Genomic DNA, 16,928 nt, shown 5'->3' on the forward strand with positions numbered 1-16,928 from the left:
TTCTTTGTTCTTTCATTGGCCTGCAGGTTAGATTGATCTTAGAGTTGGATAAAAGCTTGGCACAACATTAAGGGCTGAAAGGCCTGTACTGTTCTGTACTGTTCTGTGTTCTAAATAGGGAGGGTTAGAATGGCAGGGAGAGGTTTCGGGAGGCTGGAGAGGATGGGAACTGAATGAATAGATACATTAGGAAGGTTTACTAGGATTCTCGGAGGTAACAGAGACAGTAATGGTCTGATCTGGATGACCCAGGCAGGACGGGTTCTGGTGAATGGAAATGGTTTCACAGGGAGGGTGGACCATAGAGCCATAGGAGGTAACAGAAGTGTGGAGAGCTGTATAGCCTTCAGGGGTTCATGGAGTTGGGGAGGTTGGGAGGGATGGAGCAGTTTACAGGGAGAAGGAGGTTGGTAGGATGGAGCGGTTTCCACAGACAAGGAGGGTTTTCGGTGAATGGAGCAGATGGCAGAGATAAATGTGAGTTGTACAGACTGGAGGACCAAACAGAGATATGGAGGGTAGTCATAATTGAACATGTTTATAGATATAGGAAGGTTTCCTTCTCTATTTAGATATGGAGGATGTGGAGTCTGACAGATTTTCCAGAAGGCAATAATTTTGGTTAGAGACAGTTTCACAGATGAGGGAGCATTAGTAACCTCCTCCAGAATGGTCAAAGTGGGAAAGGTTGTAGGGGAGGGTGACATTTCCACAGATAGGGGTGTAAGAGTTGGAGAAGGTTATGGAGATGAGTAAATAGATGGAGTTACAGGGCGAGCTTACATTGATAGGGTGGGTTGTGGTGACGGGAGGATGTTACACAGCTGGTGAGTCTTGTCAGAACTGGATTGGGAGAGTAACAGGCTTTCAGTAGGTTCTACAGATCGGGAGTGCTGGAAGGACCTGAGAGGAATGTCGAGTCTCCACCGAGTGATCGTGTCTTTAGGATTGGAAGAGGTTACATAGATACGGAAACATTGAAGACAATGTGTAACTTCCTCTTTTTCTTGAACAGAGCCTCAATATCTTTCATCAGCCAGCTTTTCCCTTCACTCTAACAGAGATGTATTGAATTCTTGAGATCAGACTTTTCAAAGCCTCCCATTAGCCAGTCATTCCGTTCCCTTCAAACAGACTCAACCAGTTGATGTGAGCATGATGTAGAGGAGGCGGTGTTGGACAGGGATGGGCAATGCTAAAACTCATCTCGGAGAAAGTGATGACTGCAGATGCTGGAGGTCAGAGCTGAAAATGTGTTGCTGGAAAAGCACAGCAGGTCAGGCAGCATCCAAGGAGCAGGAGAATCGACGTTTCGGGCATGAGCCCTTCTTCAGGAATGAGGAGAGTGTGCCACGCAGGCTAAGATAAAGGGTGGGGAGGAGGGACTTGGGGGAGGGGAGTTGGAAATGCGATAGGTGGAAGGGGGTTAAGGTGAGGGTGATAGGCCGGAGTGGGTGTGGGGCCTGAGAGGTCAGGAAGAAGATTGCAGGTTAGGAAGGTGGTGCTGAGTTCGAGGTTTGGGAGTGAGACAAGTTGGGGGGGCGGGGTGGAAATGAGTAAATTTGAGAAATCTGAGTTCATCCCTTGTGTTTGGAGGGTTCCTAGGCGGAAGACGAGGCGGTCTTCCTCCAGCCGTCGTGTTGCTATAGTCTGGCGATGCAAGAGTCCAAGGACCTGCATGTCCTTGGTGGAGTGGGAGGGGGTATTGAAGTGTTGAGCCACGGTGTGGTTGGGTTGGTTGGTCACCTCAGGGGATCTCCCATCCACCGCCTCGAAACTCATAGTCCCACAACGCCGCACTGCCCATTTCTACCTCCTGCCCCAAATCCACAAACCTGACTGCCCCGGCCGATCCAATGTCTCAGCCTACTCCTGCCCCACCAAACTCATCTCTGCATACCTCGACACGGTCCTGTCCCCCTTAGTCCAAGAACTCCCCATCTACGTTCGGGACACCACCCACGCCCTCCACCTCCTCCATGATTTTCGCTTCCCCGGGCCCCAATGCCTTAACTTCACCATGGACATCTCGTCCCTGTACACCTCCATCCCCCATCACGAAGGACTCAAAACACTCCACTTCTTCCTTTCCCGCCGTACCAACCAGTCCCCTTCCACTGACACCCTCCTTCGACTTACTGAACTGGTCCTCACTCTGAACAACTTCTCTTTCCAATCCTCACACTTCCTCCAAACCAAAGGAGTAGCCATGGGCACCTGCCTTGGCCCCAGCTATGTCTGCTTCTTCGTAGGATATGTGGAACAGTCCATCTTCCGCAGCTACACTGGCACCACCCCGCACATTTTACTCCGCTACATCGATGACTGTATCGGCGCTACTTCTTGCTCCCACGAGGAGGTTGAACAGTTCATCCACTTTACCAACACATTCCACCACGACCTCAAATTCACCTCGACCGTCTCAGACTCCTCCCTCCTCTTCCTCGACCTCTCCATTTCTATCTCGGGCGACCGAATCAACACGGACATTTACTATAAACCTACCGACTCCCACAGCTACCTTGACTACATCTCCTCCCACCCTGCCCCCTGTAAAGATGCCATCCCATTTTCTCAATTCCTTCGTCTCCACCGCATCTGCTCCCAGGAGGACTAGTTCAAATCCCGAACAACCCAGATGGCCTCCTTCTTCAAGGATCACAATTTCCCCCCAGATGTGATCGACGATGCTCTCCGTCGCATCTCATCCACTTCCCGCTCCTCTGCCCTTGAACACCGCCTTTTCAATCGCTACCAGGACAGAACTCCACTGGTCCTCACCTATCACCCCACCAATCTCCATATACATCATATCATCCATCGTCATTTGCGCCACCTCCAAACGGACCTCACCACCAGGAATATATTTCCCTCCCCTCCACTATCAGCGTTCCAAAAAGACCACTCCCTCCGTGACTCCCTTGTCAGGTCCATACCCCCCATCAACCCAACCTTCACTCCTGGCACCTTCCCCTGCAACCGCAAGAAATGCAAAACTTGCGCCCACACCTCCCCCCTTACTTCCCTCCAAGGCCCGAAGGGATCCTTCCATATCCGCCACAAATTCACCTGCACCTCCACACACATCATTTACTGCATCCGCTGCACCCGAAGTGGCCTCCTCTATATTGGAGAGACAGGCTGCCTTCCTACGTTTTAGAGAACACCTCTAGGACACCCGGACCAACCAACCCAACCACCCTGTGGCTCAACACTTCAACTCCCCCTCCCACTCCACCAAGGACATGCAAGTTTTTGAACTCCTCAATCACCAGACCATAGCAACATGACAGCTGGAGGAAGAGCGCCTCATCTTCCACCTAGGAACGCTCCAACCACAAGGGATGAACTCAGATTTCTCCAGTTTCCTCATTTCCCCTCATCCACCTTGTCTCAGTCCCAACCCTCGAACTCAGCACCACCTTCCTAACCTGCAATATTCTTCCTGACCTCTCCGTCCCCAATCCTCACCGGCCTATCATCCTCACCTTAACCTCCTTCCACCTATCGAATTTCCACCGCCCCTCCCCCAAGTCCCTCCTCCCTACCTTTTATCCTAGCCTGCTTGGCATACTCTCCTCATTCCTGATGAAGGGCTTATGCCCGAAACGTCCATTCTTCTGCTCCTTGGATGCTGCCTGACCTGCTGTGCTTTTCCAGCTTTTCAATGCTAAAAATCACACAACACCAGCATAAAGTTCAGCAGGTTTATTTGGAGGCACTAGGGTTCAGAGCGCTGCTTCTCCATCAGGTGGTTGTGGAGCACAATCATAAGGCACACAATTTATAGCAACAGGATTGCAGTGTCATGGAATGTAATAGTAAACACATGTAGTTTAAGCCTTTCACCCTTTAGAATGGTTACCTGCACTTCGAAAGATAGTGCTTCGAAATAAACTTGGACTATTAACTGGTGTTGTGTGATTTTTAAATCACCCAATCGAACTCTGCTCAATTCTGCCAATAAGTCCCAAAATTGGCCCTTCTCTAGTTTCCCACCTTAATCTGTGGAGCTGCATGATTTTTCTCCATAACTATGTTAAAACGAAGACAGTTGTACTCACTGGACCCAAAGTATTATCTGACTGACACTTCAGTCATTTGCCTGATCTCGGTTTCTGAGGGGAGGTCCAGTGTTGCACCCGCCTGAGTAGAGTGGGGACCCTCTACATATTGATCTAGGAAACTATCTTGGACACATTTGAAAAATTCCACCCCATACGGGCCTTTTACACTGTGGGTGTCCCAATCAATCCAGAAGAAGTTAACATCTCCAACCAATACTTCTCTATTATTTCTATAGGTACCTGCAATCTCACTATCCATCTGCTCCTCTCGCATCCGCTGGCTATTTGGGAGTCCAGAACAACATCCAGCAGACTGACCATCCGCTTTTTGTTTCTAAATTCTAACCATATGTCTCATTTGATGACCCCTTAAGTGTATCCTCTCTAAGCACTGTTGTTATGTTCTCCCTTATCAAAAGGACAACTCCCCTCCTCACTTACTTGTCCTTCTGTCCCGCCTGTAGTTTCTGTATCCTGGAACACTGAGCTGCCAGTACCGCCCTTCTCTCAGCCATATTTCTGTTATAGCTATAATATCCCAGTTCCAGAGCTAATCCATGCTCTGAGCTCGTCTGCCTTACCAGTCAGGCCTCGTGTTTTGAAATGAATGTCCTTTAAACAAAAAGGCTTTTCCCTCCCTTGACTGTGCCACAGGATATCCTGGATAGGAAACTTGCTCTCGAAGGCTGATGCATTTTTGCCTTGACTGGTCGATGGTACATCTCTTACTCAGAGTCCAAACCCCCTGCCAAATTAGTTTAAGCCCTCTCCGAGCAACATGAGCAAATCTACCCCCAGGGATACTGGTGTCCCTCTTGTTCAAGTCAAACCCATTCCCCTTGTTCAGGTCATCTCTACCCCAGAATACATCCCAATGATCCAAGAACTGAAAACCCTGCCCTCTCCACCAGCTCCTCAGCCACACATCCATCTGGCTGATCTTTCTATTTCTATCCTCATTGGCACGTGGCACTGAGAGCAATCTGGAGATCACAACCCTTGAGGTCTTGAATTTGAACTTCTTTCCGCACTCCCTGTTAGTATTTCACAGGATCCCATCTCTTTCACTAACTGTGTCATGTGTACCGACGTGCACAATGACCTCTGGGTATTTACCCTGTCAATTCAGAACGTTCAGTACCGCTCAGAGACACCCACTACCTGGTACCCGGGAGACAGCACACCATCCTGGGGTTTCTTCTGAAGCCACACTGTCTCCTGTCTGTCCCCCTCACAACTGTGTCTCCTATCAGTTTCATTATCATTAGAGAGGATCTGGCAAATAGAGACTGGGAAGACTATCTGCAGTTATGTCTATATTTGGAAAATGGGAGTATGTTAGAGTGATACAGTGAGAATTCAGGGCCAGTGTGTTAGTGATGAGGGACTAGTAAAGGCAGCAGATCTAGTGAATACTGATCAAGTGATAGCGTGAGTTTGATGAAGAATGTACAGTGCAATAAACACAGATGAAGCCATTCGAAAGTATAGGAAGTACAAGGGGGCTCCTTAAAAATGTAGGGCAAACAATAGTCATTAAATATCCTTGGTAGATAACGTTAAGGAAAAGCCACAAGTTAGTTGAGCAGTATAGTTAGAAAAAGAGAATTACTGGGGAAACAGTGGGGTCTGTTAAAAACCAAAGGGACAATCTGCACATGGAGCCACAGGAAATAGGTGAGGTCTTCAATACTTCCCATCTGTATTCACAAATGAGAAAGACATTGTAGCCGGGGATTTCAGTTGGGATGGTGAGGCTCCAGAACACGTTAGGATCGATAAAGGGGAGGTATTAAATGTTTCCAAAGTAATAGAGGTGAATCAGCTCCCAGTGCCCAATGAAATTTAACCCAGCCTGCTATGGGAGGTAAGTGAGGAGATTGCTGGGGCCCTGCTGGATATATTTAATATTTCGTGGCCAAAGGTGAAGTGTGAATGACTGGAGGATAGGGAATGTGGTTCCTGGTTCAAGAAGGGCAGCAGGTATAGGCAGCAGGTAATTACAGAGCAGATATCTTCCAGCAGGGGGAGGGAAATTAATGGACACCATTCTGAGGGACAGAGTAAATCAACATTTGGAAAGGCAGAGATCGATTAGGGATACTCATCACGGATTTGGTGGAGTAAGATCTTCTCCCAAATTCAGCTGAGATTTTTGTTTAAAATTACGATTGAGGAATTTGATGACGGCAGTGCAGATGATGTGGTTTACATGGAATTCATTAAGGCGTTTGACAAGGTCCCTTGGACGGCTGGTCCAACAGACCAATGGGATGCAATGCAATTTGGCAACCTGAATCCAGAATAGCTGGAGGGTTGTTTTTATGATTGAAATTCTTTCACTAGCGGATGTCCCACAGGGATCTGTGCAGCACCCATTGCTGTTTACTATGTACATTAATAACTCGGATGTGGAAGCAGAAGATATCATTAGTAGTTTTGCAGATGACATGAAAGGTGAGGGTGTTGTCCACAATGAGGGGGATGGTCTCAAGCTGCAGTCTGAAGGTTGAGGCTGGGACAGAATTTCAAGACTGGAATTCAAATAGAAAAAGCAGGCAAGAGGACAGCAGACAATGAGAGACGACAGATCAATAAAAGTGCATTTATTACAAACTAAAAGGCCAAACAGATAAGGCAGACAAACTCAGTTCATGGATGGGAACATGGGAAAGGGATATTATAGTACGACAAAAACACAGCTGATGGAGGGATAGGACTGAGAGCTCAATGTTTCAGGGTTCAGATTATACAGGAAGGATAGAACAGGAGGTGAGAGAGGAGGGGTGTGGAGTTTTTGACCACTGAAAACATTACTGAGAGAGGATATTCCTGGGTATCGCCCAGTGAAGCCATAATAGTGCAACTGAGAAATGAGATTGGATGATCAGTTTGATATGACGGTACTACAGGCCCCCAGCAGTCAGCGGGAATTTGAGCAGCAAATATGTCGGGAGATCTCAGATATCTGTAAGATTCATAGGGTTGTAATGGTCGTGGATTTTAACTTTCCAAACCTAGACTCGGAATGCTAGAGTGTAAAGAGCTTGGATGGAAAGGATTTGTTCGTCATGTTCAAATAAACTCTCTCAGTCAGAATGTAAACGGCCAGAGTGGAAAAAGGGGTAAAACCTGACCTCCCTTTGGGAAAAAAGGTAGGGAAAGGGACTGTGTTGTTAGTGGGGCAGCAGTTTGGCAAAATGACCACATCGCTATTAGTTTGAAAATAGCGATGGAAAAGAACAAGCCTAGTCCAGAAGTTAAAAATCAAAATTGGTCTTGCCTCAATCTAGAAGGTATAAGTCAAGAGCTTTTAGCAATTGATTGTGGAGGGTATTAGCAGGTAAAGGGACGTCACGCAGGTGGGAAGATTTCGAAAGAGAGGTAAAATGAGAGTTCAGGGCCAGCATATTCCTGTTAGTCTAAAGGACAATGGCGATCACAAGTAGGAAAAACTGGATGACTGGGGTATTAAGGTTCTTGTCAAGAAAAGGGGGCTCGAATCACATATAGTAAGCTGGATTAAGGGAATTCAATGAAGAACATTGCGGGTGGACTAATTCACTTCAGAGGGAAATCAGAAAGACCCAAAGGGGACTACAAAAAGTGTTGGCAGATCAGGGTAAGGAAAATCAAGAGATTCGAAAGGTATTTTAACAACAGAAGATTAACTGGGGGCAGAATATGGCTCCTTGAAGATGAATGGGGCCATCCAAGTGTGGAACCACAGGACATGGGTGAGATTCTAAATGAAATTTCACGTTTCAACTTACTATGGAGAAAGACTGGGGAACTCAGAGAAATAAACAGTGATATCTTCAAAAAAGTTCACATTACAGAATAAGAGGCACTGGAAGCTTTAAAATGCATATAAGGGAGACAAGTTCCTGGGACCTAATCAAGTATATCTCCGGATATTGTGGGAAGCTCGGTAAGAAATTTCAGGGTCCTGTAAAGAGATATTTCTCTCACTGACAGTCAGGGGTGATGAGCTGGAAGCCTGGAGGCTGGCTAATGCTGTGCCAGTATTGAAGAAAGGCTGCGAGGCAAAGCCAGGGACATCAACATCAAGTAGCTTAATGTCAGTGGTGCATACATTGTTGGAAGTGATTCTGTTGGAGAGGAGTTAGTTACGTGCATTTGCAGCTGCAAGGATTGATTAGGGACAGTCAGCACAGCTTTGGAGGACAGCATAGAATTCTGATCATCCTGATTAGGGAGGCATTTCCTGAAACTGTAAATGGATCAACGATTGATTAACATGTTACTGATACTGGAGGGTTTGACAGAAACGGAGAGGCTAGTTAAGCTGGAATGCAACAATGGGGTGGGCGGATGAGCTAGATTTGGCAGATAAGGTTAAGGAGAATGCAAAATGTTTTCTACAGCACACACATATACGAACAAATCAACGGAACACCCATGGGATCACCAATCTCGGGACTCGTAGCAGAGGCAGTTATGCAAAGGTTAGAACAAACAGTCCTACCACAAATTCAACCCAAACTCTGGGTCAGATATGTCGATGACACGTTTGTAATCATTAAAAACACGGAAATAGAAAAAACACACCGGATCATCAACGCCACATTCACAGGAATCCGATTCACGAGAGAAGAAGAAAAGGATAGCCAACTCCCATTCCTAGACGTGATGGTACAGAGAACACCGAACGGAGAATTCACTACAAGGGTATACAGGAAAGCCACACACACAGACCAAGTCCTAAACTATGAAGGTAACCACCCCAACACACACAAACGAAGCTGCATCAGGACACTATTCAAAAGGGCCACAACACACTGCAGTACACCAGAACTGCAAAAAGAAGAAGAGGGACACCTATACAAGGTATTCGCCAAAAACGGATACCCGCGCAACATCATCAACAGATGCCTAAGAGAAAGACCACGGAACGCGGACATATCACAATCAAAAGGACTAGCCACACTACCATACATCAGGAGCATCTCGGAACTGATAGCCAGACTACTGCGACCCCTAGGACTCATAACGGCACACAAACCAACAGCCACGCTCAGACAACAACTCACCAGAACGAATGGACCCGATACCCAACATGAACAAAACTAATGTAGTGTACAAAATACCATGCAAGGACTGCACAAAACACTATATAGGACAAACAGGAAGACAGCTAACAATCCGCATACATGAACATAAACTAGCCACGAAACGACACGACCAGCTATCCTTAGTAGCCACACACGCAGACAACAAGCAACATGAATTCGACTGGGACAATACTACTATCATAGGGCAAGCCAGACAGAGAACAGCCAGGGAATTCCTAGAGGCATGGCATTCATCCACAAACTCAATCAACAAACACATCGACCTGGACCCAATGTACCAACCACTACAGCGGACAGCTGAAACTGACAACCGGAAGCGGCAGGGACAGACCATTATAAACACCGGAGGAAACATCAAAGAAGCGCTTCGCAGGAGGCTCCCAAGCACTGATGATGTCGCCTAGCCAGGGGACGAAACGTTTGCAACAAAAACTTCCAGCTCGGCGAACAGAACCACAGCAACGAGCACCCGAGCTACAAATCTTCGCACAAACTTTGAACACACATATAAAAAAAGCAACGGAGAGACAGCAGGGCTCCTCAAAGATCAGGGAGGGCATCCATGTGTGAAACCACAGGAGCTGGGCGAGACCCTAAATGAGCACTTCATGTCAGAACATACTGTGGACAAAGACTAGGAAACAAAGGGAAAGTAACAGTGATGGCTTGTAAAGAGTCTCCATTACAGGAGAGGTGGTGCTGGAGGTCTTAGAACACAAAGGTAGAGAAAGCCCTAGGTCCTGAACAAGTGTGTCCCGGAACATTGTGGCAAAGTAGTGGCAGGGACGCGAGCAGAGATCTTTGTATCATTGTCCTTCGTATTTCCACTGGGCGTAGGTGACTGAGGGGTGACCTTATAAAGGTTTATAAAACCATGTGGGGTACACATAAGATGATTTACCCACGTACTTACCCTAGGGCAGTGGAGTCCATAATTGATTGGAAGGAGAAGGTGTCACCAATTCTGGAAAGTGTGAAAATCGATAAGTCCCCTGGGCCGGATGGGATTTGTCCTCGGATTCTCTGGGAAGCCAGGAAGGAGATTGCCAAACTTTTGGCTTTGATCATTATGCCGTCATTGTCTACAGAGATGGTGCCGGAAGGCTGGAGGAGTGCAAACCTTGTCCCCTTATCCAAGAAGGTAATTATAGAGCTGTAAGCGTTACTTTGATTCTGGGTGAAGTGTCGGAAAGGCTTGTAATGGATAGGATTTATAATCATCTGGAGATGAATAACTTAATTAGGGATAGTCAACACAGTTTTGTGAAGGGCAGGCCGTGCCTCACAAACCTTATTGAGTTCTTTAAGAAGGTGGATGAGGGTAAAGCAGTTGACGTGATGTATATGGAAAAGAGTAAGGCCTGAATAAGGTTCCCATGGTCGGCTATTGCATACAATACGGAGGCATGTGATTGAGGGTGATTGTGCAGTTTGGATCAGAAATTAGTTCGCTGAAAGAAGACAGAGTAGTGTTTCATGGGAAATATTCATCCTGGAGTTCAGTTGCTAAATGGTTACGACAGAATCTGTTTTCGGTCTAATGTTGCTTGTAATTTTATATAAATGACCTGGATGAGGGCATTGGATGATGCTTTAGTAAATGTGCAGAAGACACTGAGGTTGGTAAAGTTGTAGATAGTGATGAAGGATGCTGTCGGTTGCAGAGAGTCAGAGATAAGCTTCAGAGCTAGACGGAAAGTTCGCAAATGGAGTTTAATGTGGAAAAGTGTGACGTCATTCATTTTGGAACGAGTAACAGGAACACAGAGTATTATGCTTGTGGTAAGATTCTTGGTAGTGTAGATGAACAGAGAGATCTCTGTGTCCATGTACATAGATCGTTTGAAACTTGCCACTCAGGCTGATAGGCTTGTTAAGAAGGCATTCAGTGTGTGAGCTTTTATTGGTAGAGGGATTGAGTTTCGGAACCAGGAGATCGTACTGCAGCTGGACAAAACTCTGGTGCAGCCACATTGGCAGTGTTGTGAACAGTTTAGGTCACCACATTACGAAGGACCTGTGAGCTTTGCAAAGGGTTCAGAGAAGATATATTAGGAAGTCATCTGGTACGGAGGGAGTGCCTTATGATGAAGGCTGAAGAACTTGAAGCTGTTTTCGTACAAGAGAAGACGTTTTCATGCCTACTATCTGAGACAAATAGGATAATCCGAGAGTTAGATGGGTTGGACAATGAGAACTTTTCCCTCGGATGGCGATGCCTAACATGAGGGAAGTGAGCTTTAAATTGATGGGTGATAGGACAGATGCCAGAGGTAGTTTCTTAACTCAGAGTTGTTGGGGCGTGAAATGCATTGTCTGCAACAGCAATGGACTTGCCAACTTTAAGGGCACTTAAATGGTCATTGGACAGAATTGGAACAGTGTTGGTTAGATGGCCTTCAGATTTGTTCCACGGGTAGACGCATCATCTTGCGCCGAAGGGCCTTACTGCACTGTCATGTTCTGGAGCGCATAAATATGAGTTGAGAGAGGAAAGACATAAAAGAGATTGGAGGAGAATATATTTCACACAGAGGATGATGCAGGTATGGAATGAGCTTCCAGGAGAAATGGTTGAGAAAAGCACAATGACAACATGTAAAAGACTTTTGGGAAGATACATGGAGAGGAGAAGGTTTGAAGGGATATGAGTCAAATGCAGCGAAATGCGACTTGTTCAAGCACTTTGCTCAGCATGGACCAGGTGGATCGAAGGAACAGTTTTCGTGCTGCATGACTGTCTCCATTTATTGGAGGAGGAGACTACTGAGATGAGGCATGCTGTGGACATTGAACCAAGCTACGGACATAGGGATGGGATTCTGGAATGTAGTAAATTTCAAATATGTGGAGGGACTATAAGGAAGGGAGGAGGTTACAGAGATAAGACGTTTATAGCAATTAAAACATATTGACGAAACTGGTCCACAAGACATGCCATAGATACAGTGTTGCAGCGTAGTAAGCCTTAGTAATGGGTAGTAAGTTTCTACACTGCAACCTCCCCCCCCCCCCCCCCCCCCCACGAACTGTATCTATATCATGTCCTGTTAGCCGGTGTTTGGAGCCGTCTCATTGCTGTCTGCTCTGTGCGCTGCAGTAATTATTGAAGGCTCACTGCAGCATCTATTGAAGGCTCCAGATCTCCAAACCCTTTGTCTCTCTGGCTAACCAACCATCTTCAGGATGGTGATGAACGATACATCTCGCAGCAGGGAAACCTACTGAGTCAGGACCTTCCTGACTACCTACAGGAGACAGAGAAATAAACAGAATGGGAAATTAGACAGATGCAGTGAGGGTTACACATGGAGAATGGTCCTGAGTACCACAGAGAACTGGAAAATCCCAGTCTCGATTCCTGGGTGGAGAATTCTGTTAGATCAGAATCTGGAGTGTGTGTGTGTGTGTGTGTGTGTGTGTGTGTGTGTGTGTGTGTGTGTGTGTGTGTGTGTGTGTGTGTGTGTGTGTGTGTGTGTGTGTGTGTGTGTGTGTGTGTGTGTGTGTGTGTGTGTGTGTGTGTGTGTGATGTGAGTGTGATGTGAGAGAGAGAGACAGGCAGGCAGGCAGAGAGAGAGAAAGAGAGAGAGAGACTGACAGAGGCAACAATTAGACCCACACAGTGAGGGATACCACATGGAGAGATACTGAGTGATATCACCAGAATGCTGGAAGATATCAGGGTCACACAATTATGTCGGAAGAATGTGTTTAACTTCATGAAGCACTGGTATAACTGGTCAGGGATCAGCAGCCCGTGATCAGGCGAAGTGATGGCCTAGTGGTATCATTGCTAGAGCCGGTATCCAAAACCTCAGCTAACATTCAGGCGAGGTCGGTTTGAATCCCACCATCAGAAATGGTGGAATTTGAAATCAATAATTTTAAAAATAGTAATTAACATTTCATAAATACGTTTGAAACCATTGTTGATGTTCAAAAAAACCAAAACAGTTGTCCTTTAGAGAAAAAAAATCTGCCCATCCTCACGTGGTCTCCAGGACATACCCACGGCAAAGTGTTTGCCTCTCAATTACCCTCTGAAATTGCTGAACAAGTTACTCAGCTCAAGGGCAGCTAGGGCTGGGCAAGAAAGGCTGGTCAGCGAGAGACACCCACATCTCATACCACGTTAAAACAAAATCCATTAGGATGGTCCAACTGGAACTAAGCTGGTACCAATTCCTGGCCAATCATGTCGGTAAGTTTATGGACAGTGCTATAAACTGACGGAGAGAATGCAGGGACAGGATTCATGTGAAATGACCTTTCCAAATCCAAAGAGAAAAAGTGAAGTATCAGAACAGCATGGGGATATGGCTGAAGACAATCAGAAAGGAACAGGAAGGGACAGAATTACATAAAACTGCACATCAATGAATAGGTTTGTGACAGGGAATTATGGGAAAGAGTAAATTGTACTGTTTTTTTTAGAATGGACAAAGTTGCTACCTTTCGTCATTTATGTATGTATAAAATCCCTTTAGATTCTCCTTAAGCGCATCTGCCAAAGCTATCTCCTGTCCACTTTTCGCTCTTAACTATACTCCTACTGGCTTTATACTTTAAAGATTCACTGGATCTCTCCTATATGTGCTTGACATATGCTTCCTTCTTTTTCTTAAACAAAACCTCAATTTCTCCAGTCGTCCAGCATTCCCTGGACCTTCAAGCCTTTCCTGAACCCTAACAGATATCCTGTATACTGTCTCTGAACTCTCATTATCTAATTTTTGATGGCTTCCCATTTTGCAATCATAAAGTTTCATTCTCTCAAAATTAAAACTCCACAAATCCTGCATCTCGTAAATTTGCCGCTGAAAAATAATTTAATAAAATCATTCCAATCAAAGGCTTTGTTGAGATGAGCTCTGGGCAGTCATGTAGTTCTGGAGATCACATGAGCAGCATCAGGTCAGTGTCAAGCACACAAACAGAAAGGGTAAATAGATTCACACCTGAACTCACAGCTCCCAGCCTAGGAATCTGAAGCTGTGTCCAGCCATTCTGAGAAACATCTCCAAAATAAGGTCATGAAGATTGGATAGTGGTCCAATAAAGAAATAGTGATTCAAACTGGAACATCCTTCAGGTTTCACAACCCATCCTGACTTGGTCCCATCCTACAGGTTCTATGAATCCCGCTACCTCTAACCTCCTGCGGGATTCCTGTCCCTTCCTATATTAGTACCACCCTCAAGATTCAGCAGCCGTTCCTATATCTGTAACATGGCCCGGTCTCTACAACTCTTCCGTCCTCTGCAATGTTCCCCAGAAGAGCACTGTAGGATGGTGAGGATTACATACACGGGGAGGGATAATGCAGATATGAGGAATATTGCAATGGCAAAAAGGAGGCTTCAGGAATTTAGAGTGTTGATGCTGATAAAGGAGTTTACAGAGCTAAGGTGGATTGTAGGGACGTGAAGAGACTTCACAGTTCAGGAGTGTTGTAGGCACTGGAGGAAGCAACCAACATTGGGAGCGTTTAAGATTGGACGGATTTCACAGAAAGCCTTTACAAGGTTAAAAGCAGGATTCTTGGTATGTGTGGAAGAACAGGAGGATCTTGGGGTTCAATCCATAGATCCCTCGAAGTTGCCAACCAAGTTGATAGGGGTGTGGAGAAGGTGTGTTGGCTTTCCTTAGCAGGGGAATTGAGTTTAAGAGCCACAAAGTTATGCTGCAGCTCCATAGACCCCTGGATAGACCACACTTGGAATATCATGTTCAGTTCTGGTTGTCTTATCATCAGGAAGGTATGGAAGCTTCAGAGAGGGTGCAGAGGAGATTTATCAACATGCTGCCTGGACTGGAGGAGAGGCTTTATGAAGAAAGGTTGAGGGAATTAGGACTTTTCTCATTGAATATGAGAAGTGACTTGATAGAGGCGTACGAGATGATGACTGTCTGAGATAGAGTGGATATCCAGAAAATTATCCCATTGTGAAAATGGCTATCACTTGGGGGCATAATTTAAAGGTGATTGGAAGAAAGTTCAGGGGAGTTGTTAGGGGTAGGTTCTTTACATAGAGAGTGGTGGGTGCATGGAATGCACCGCCAGTGATTGTAGTAGAGTCAGTTACATTAGGGATATTAAAGTAACTTTTCGATAGGCACATGGACGATAGTAAAATGTAGTGTCTGTAGATCACAGTTTGATGTCAGAGTAGGTAAAAATTCAGCACATCATTACGGACCGAAGGGCCTGTCATGTTTTGTGTTATACTTCGGAAGGGTTACAATGTCACACAGACGTTTCAGAAGCTTGAAAGGATGAGATCTGGAGGAAGAGACACAGATAGGAGGTGATGCTCAGAATGTCAGTGGCAGCAATCGTCTGATCAGGAGCAGACGACCCTGGTTCTGAGGGTTCTGGGGAATGGACATGGTTTCATCAGGAAGGAGATCCAGTGATCCACAGGAGGTTACAGAAATGTGGAGACTATACGTGTTAATGGAGATGGGGAGGTTGGGAGGGATGGAGCAGTTTACTGGGATTAGGATATTTGGAGGATGGAATGCTTTACATAGACAGAGAGTGCTTTAGGAGCATTTCACAGAGATAAGGAAGGTTGTACAAATTGAAAGAACAAACAGACGTATGCAGGCTAGTCAGACTGAAGATGTTTATAGATATAGGAAGGCTCAGGTTCTGGATTTTTTTTGGATTAGAGGGTGTGGAGTCTGACAGATTTTCTGAGAGATAAGGACAGCAATTTTGGTTGGAGACAGTTTCACAGAAAAAAAAAAGGAGCATGAGTGAGCTCCTGCAGTTTGGCCAAGGGAAGGGTTGTATGGGAGGGTGACATTTACACAGATTGGGATGTCAGAGCCGAAGAAGGTTATGGAGATAGGTAGGTCGATGGAGAGACTGGAGGAGATTACATTGACAGATTGTGTGCGAACGACAGGAGGATGTTACACAGACCGTGGATCTTGTAGGAACTGGATCTGGAGAGTCACAGGCATTGGAGTGAGTTCTAAAGATCGGGAGGGCGGCAGGAACATGAGAGGATTCTGGTGCCTCCAAATATTCATTGTGTCTTTTGGACTGGAAAAGATTATGTAGATACAGAAACCTTAAAGCCAATGTAAGCCATCTTCTTTTTTCCTGAGTAGAGCCTGAATATCCCTCATCAGCCAGGGATCCCTAAAGTTGCCAGTTTTCCTCTTCACGCTAATGGGGACATACTGACCCTGGATTCTTGAGATCATACTTTTCAAAGCTTCCCATTTACCAGTCGTTCCTTTTTATTCAAACAGTTTCACTCAATCTGTGGTAGTCATGATTTGGAGATGCTGGTGTTGGACTGGAATGAGCAAAGTTAAAAGTCACACAACACCACGTCCAGCAGGTTTATTTGGAAACACTAGTTTTCGGTGCGTTGCTTCTTCAGCGGTGGTTGTGGAACACAGTCATAAGGCACAGAATTTAAAGCAACAGGATTGTTGCTTTAGAATGTAATATTAAACAAATTTTGGTGAAGTCTTGCATCTTTTGGAATGATCAATGCCGCTTCCAAATCTAGGTGGACTATAAACTGGTGTTGTGTGATATTTAACTTCACCCAATCGGCCTCTGCTCGATCCTGCCTCATGGCCCCGAAACTAGCCCTGTTTCAGTTTAGCACCTTAATCTGTGGACTTGTTCGATGTTTTTCCATAACTATGTGAAATCTCAGAAAGTTGTGGTCACTGGACACAAAGTGGCACTGAGTGACACTTCAGTCAATTGCCTGACCTCGTTTTCTGAGGGGTGGGC

The sequence above is a fragment of the Chiloscyllium plagiosum genome, unplaced genomic scaffold (assembly GCF_037043375.1).
Source record: "Chiloscyllium plagiosum isolate Xiang-an unplaced genomic scaffold, Cpla_swu_hap1 HiC_scaffold_29, whole genome shotgun sequence".
Lineage (NCBI taxonomy): Eukaryota > Metazoa > Chordata > Chondrichthyes > Orectolobiformes > Hemiscylliidae > Chiloscyllium > Chiloscyllium plagiosum.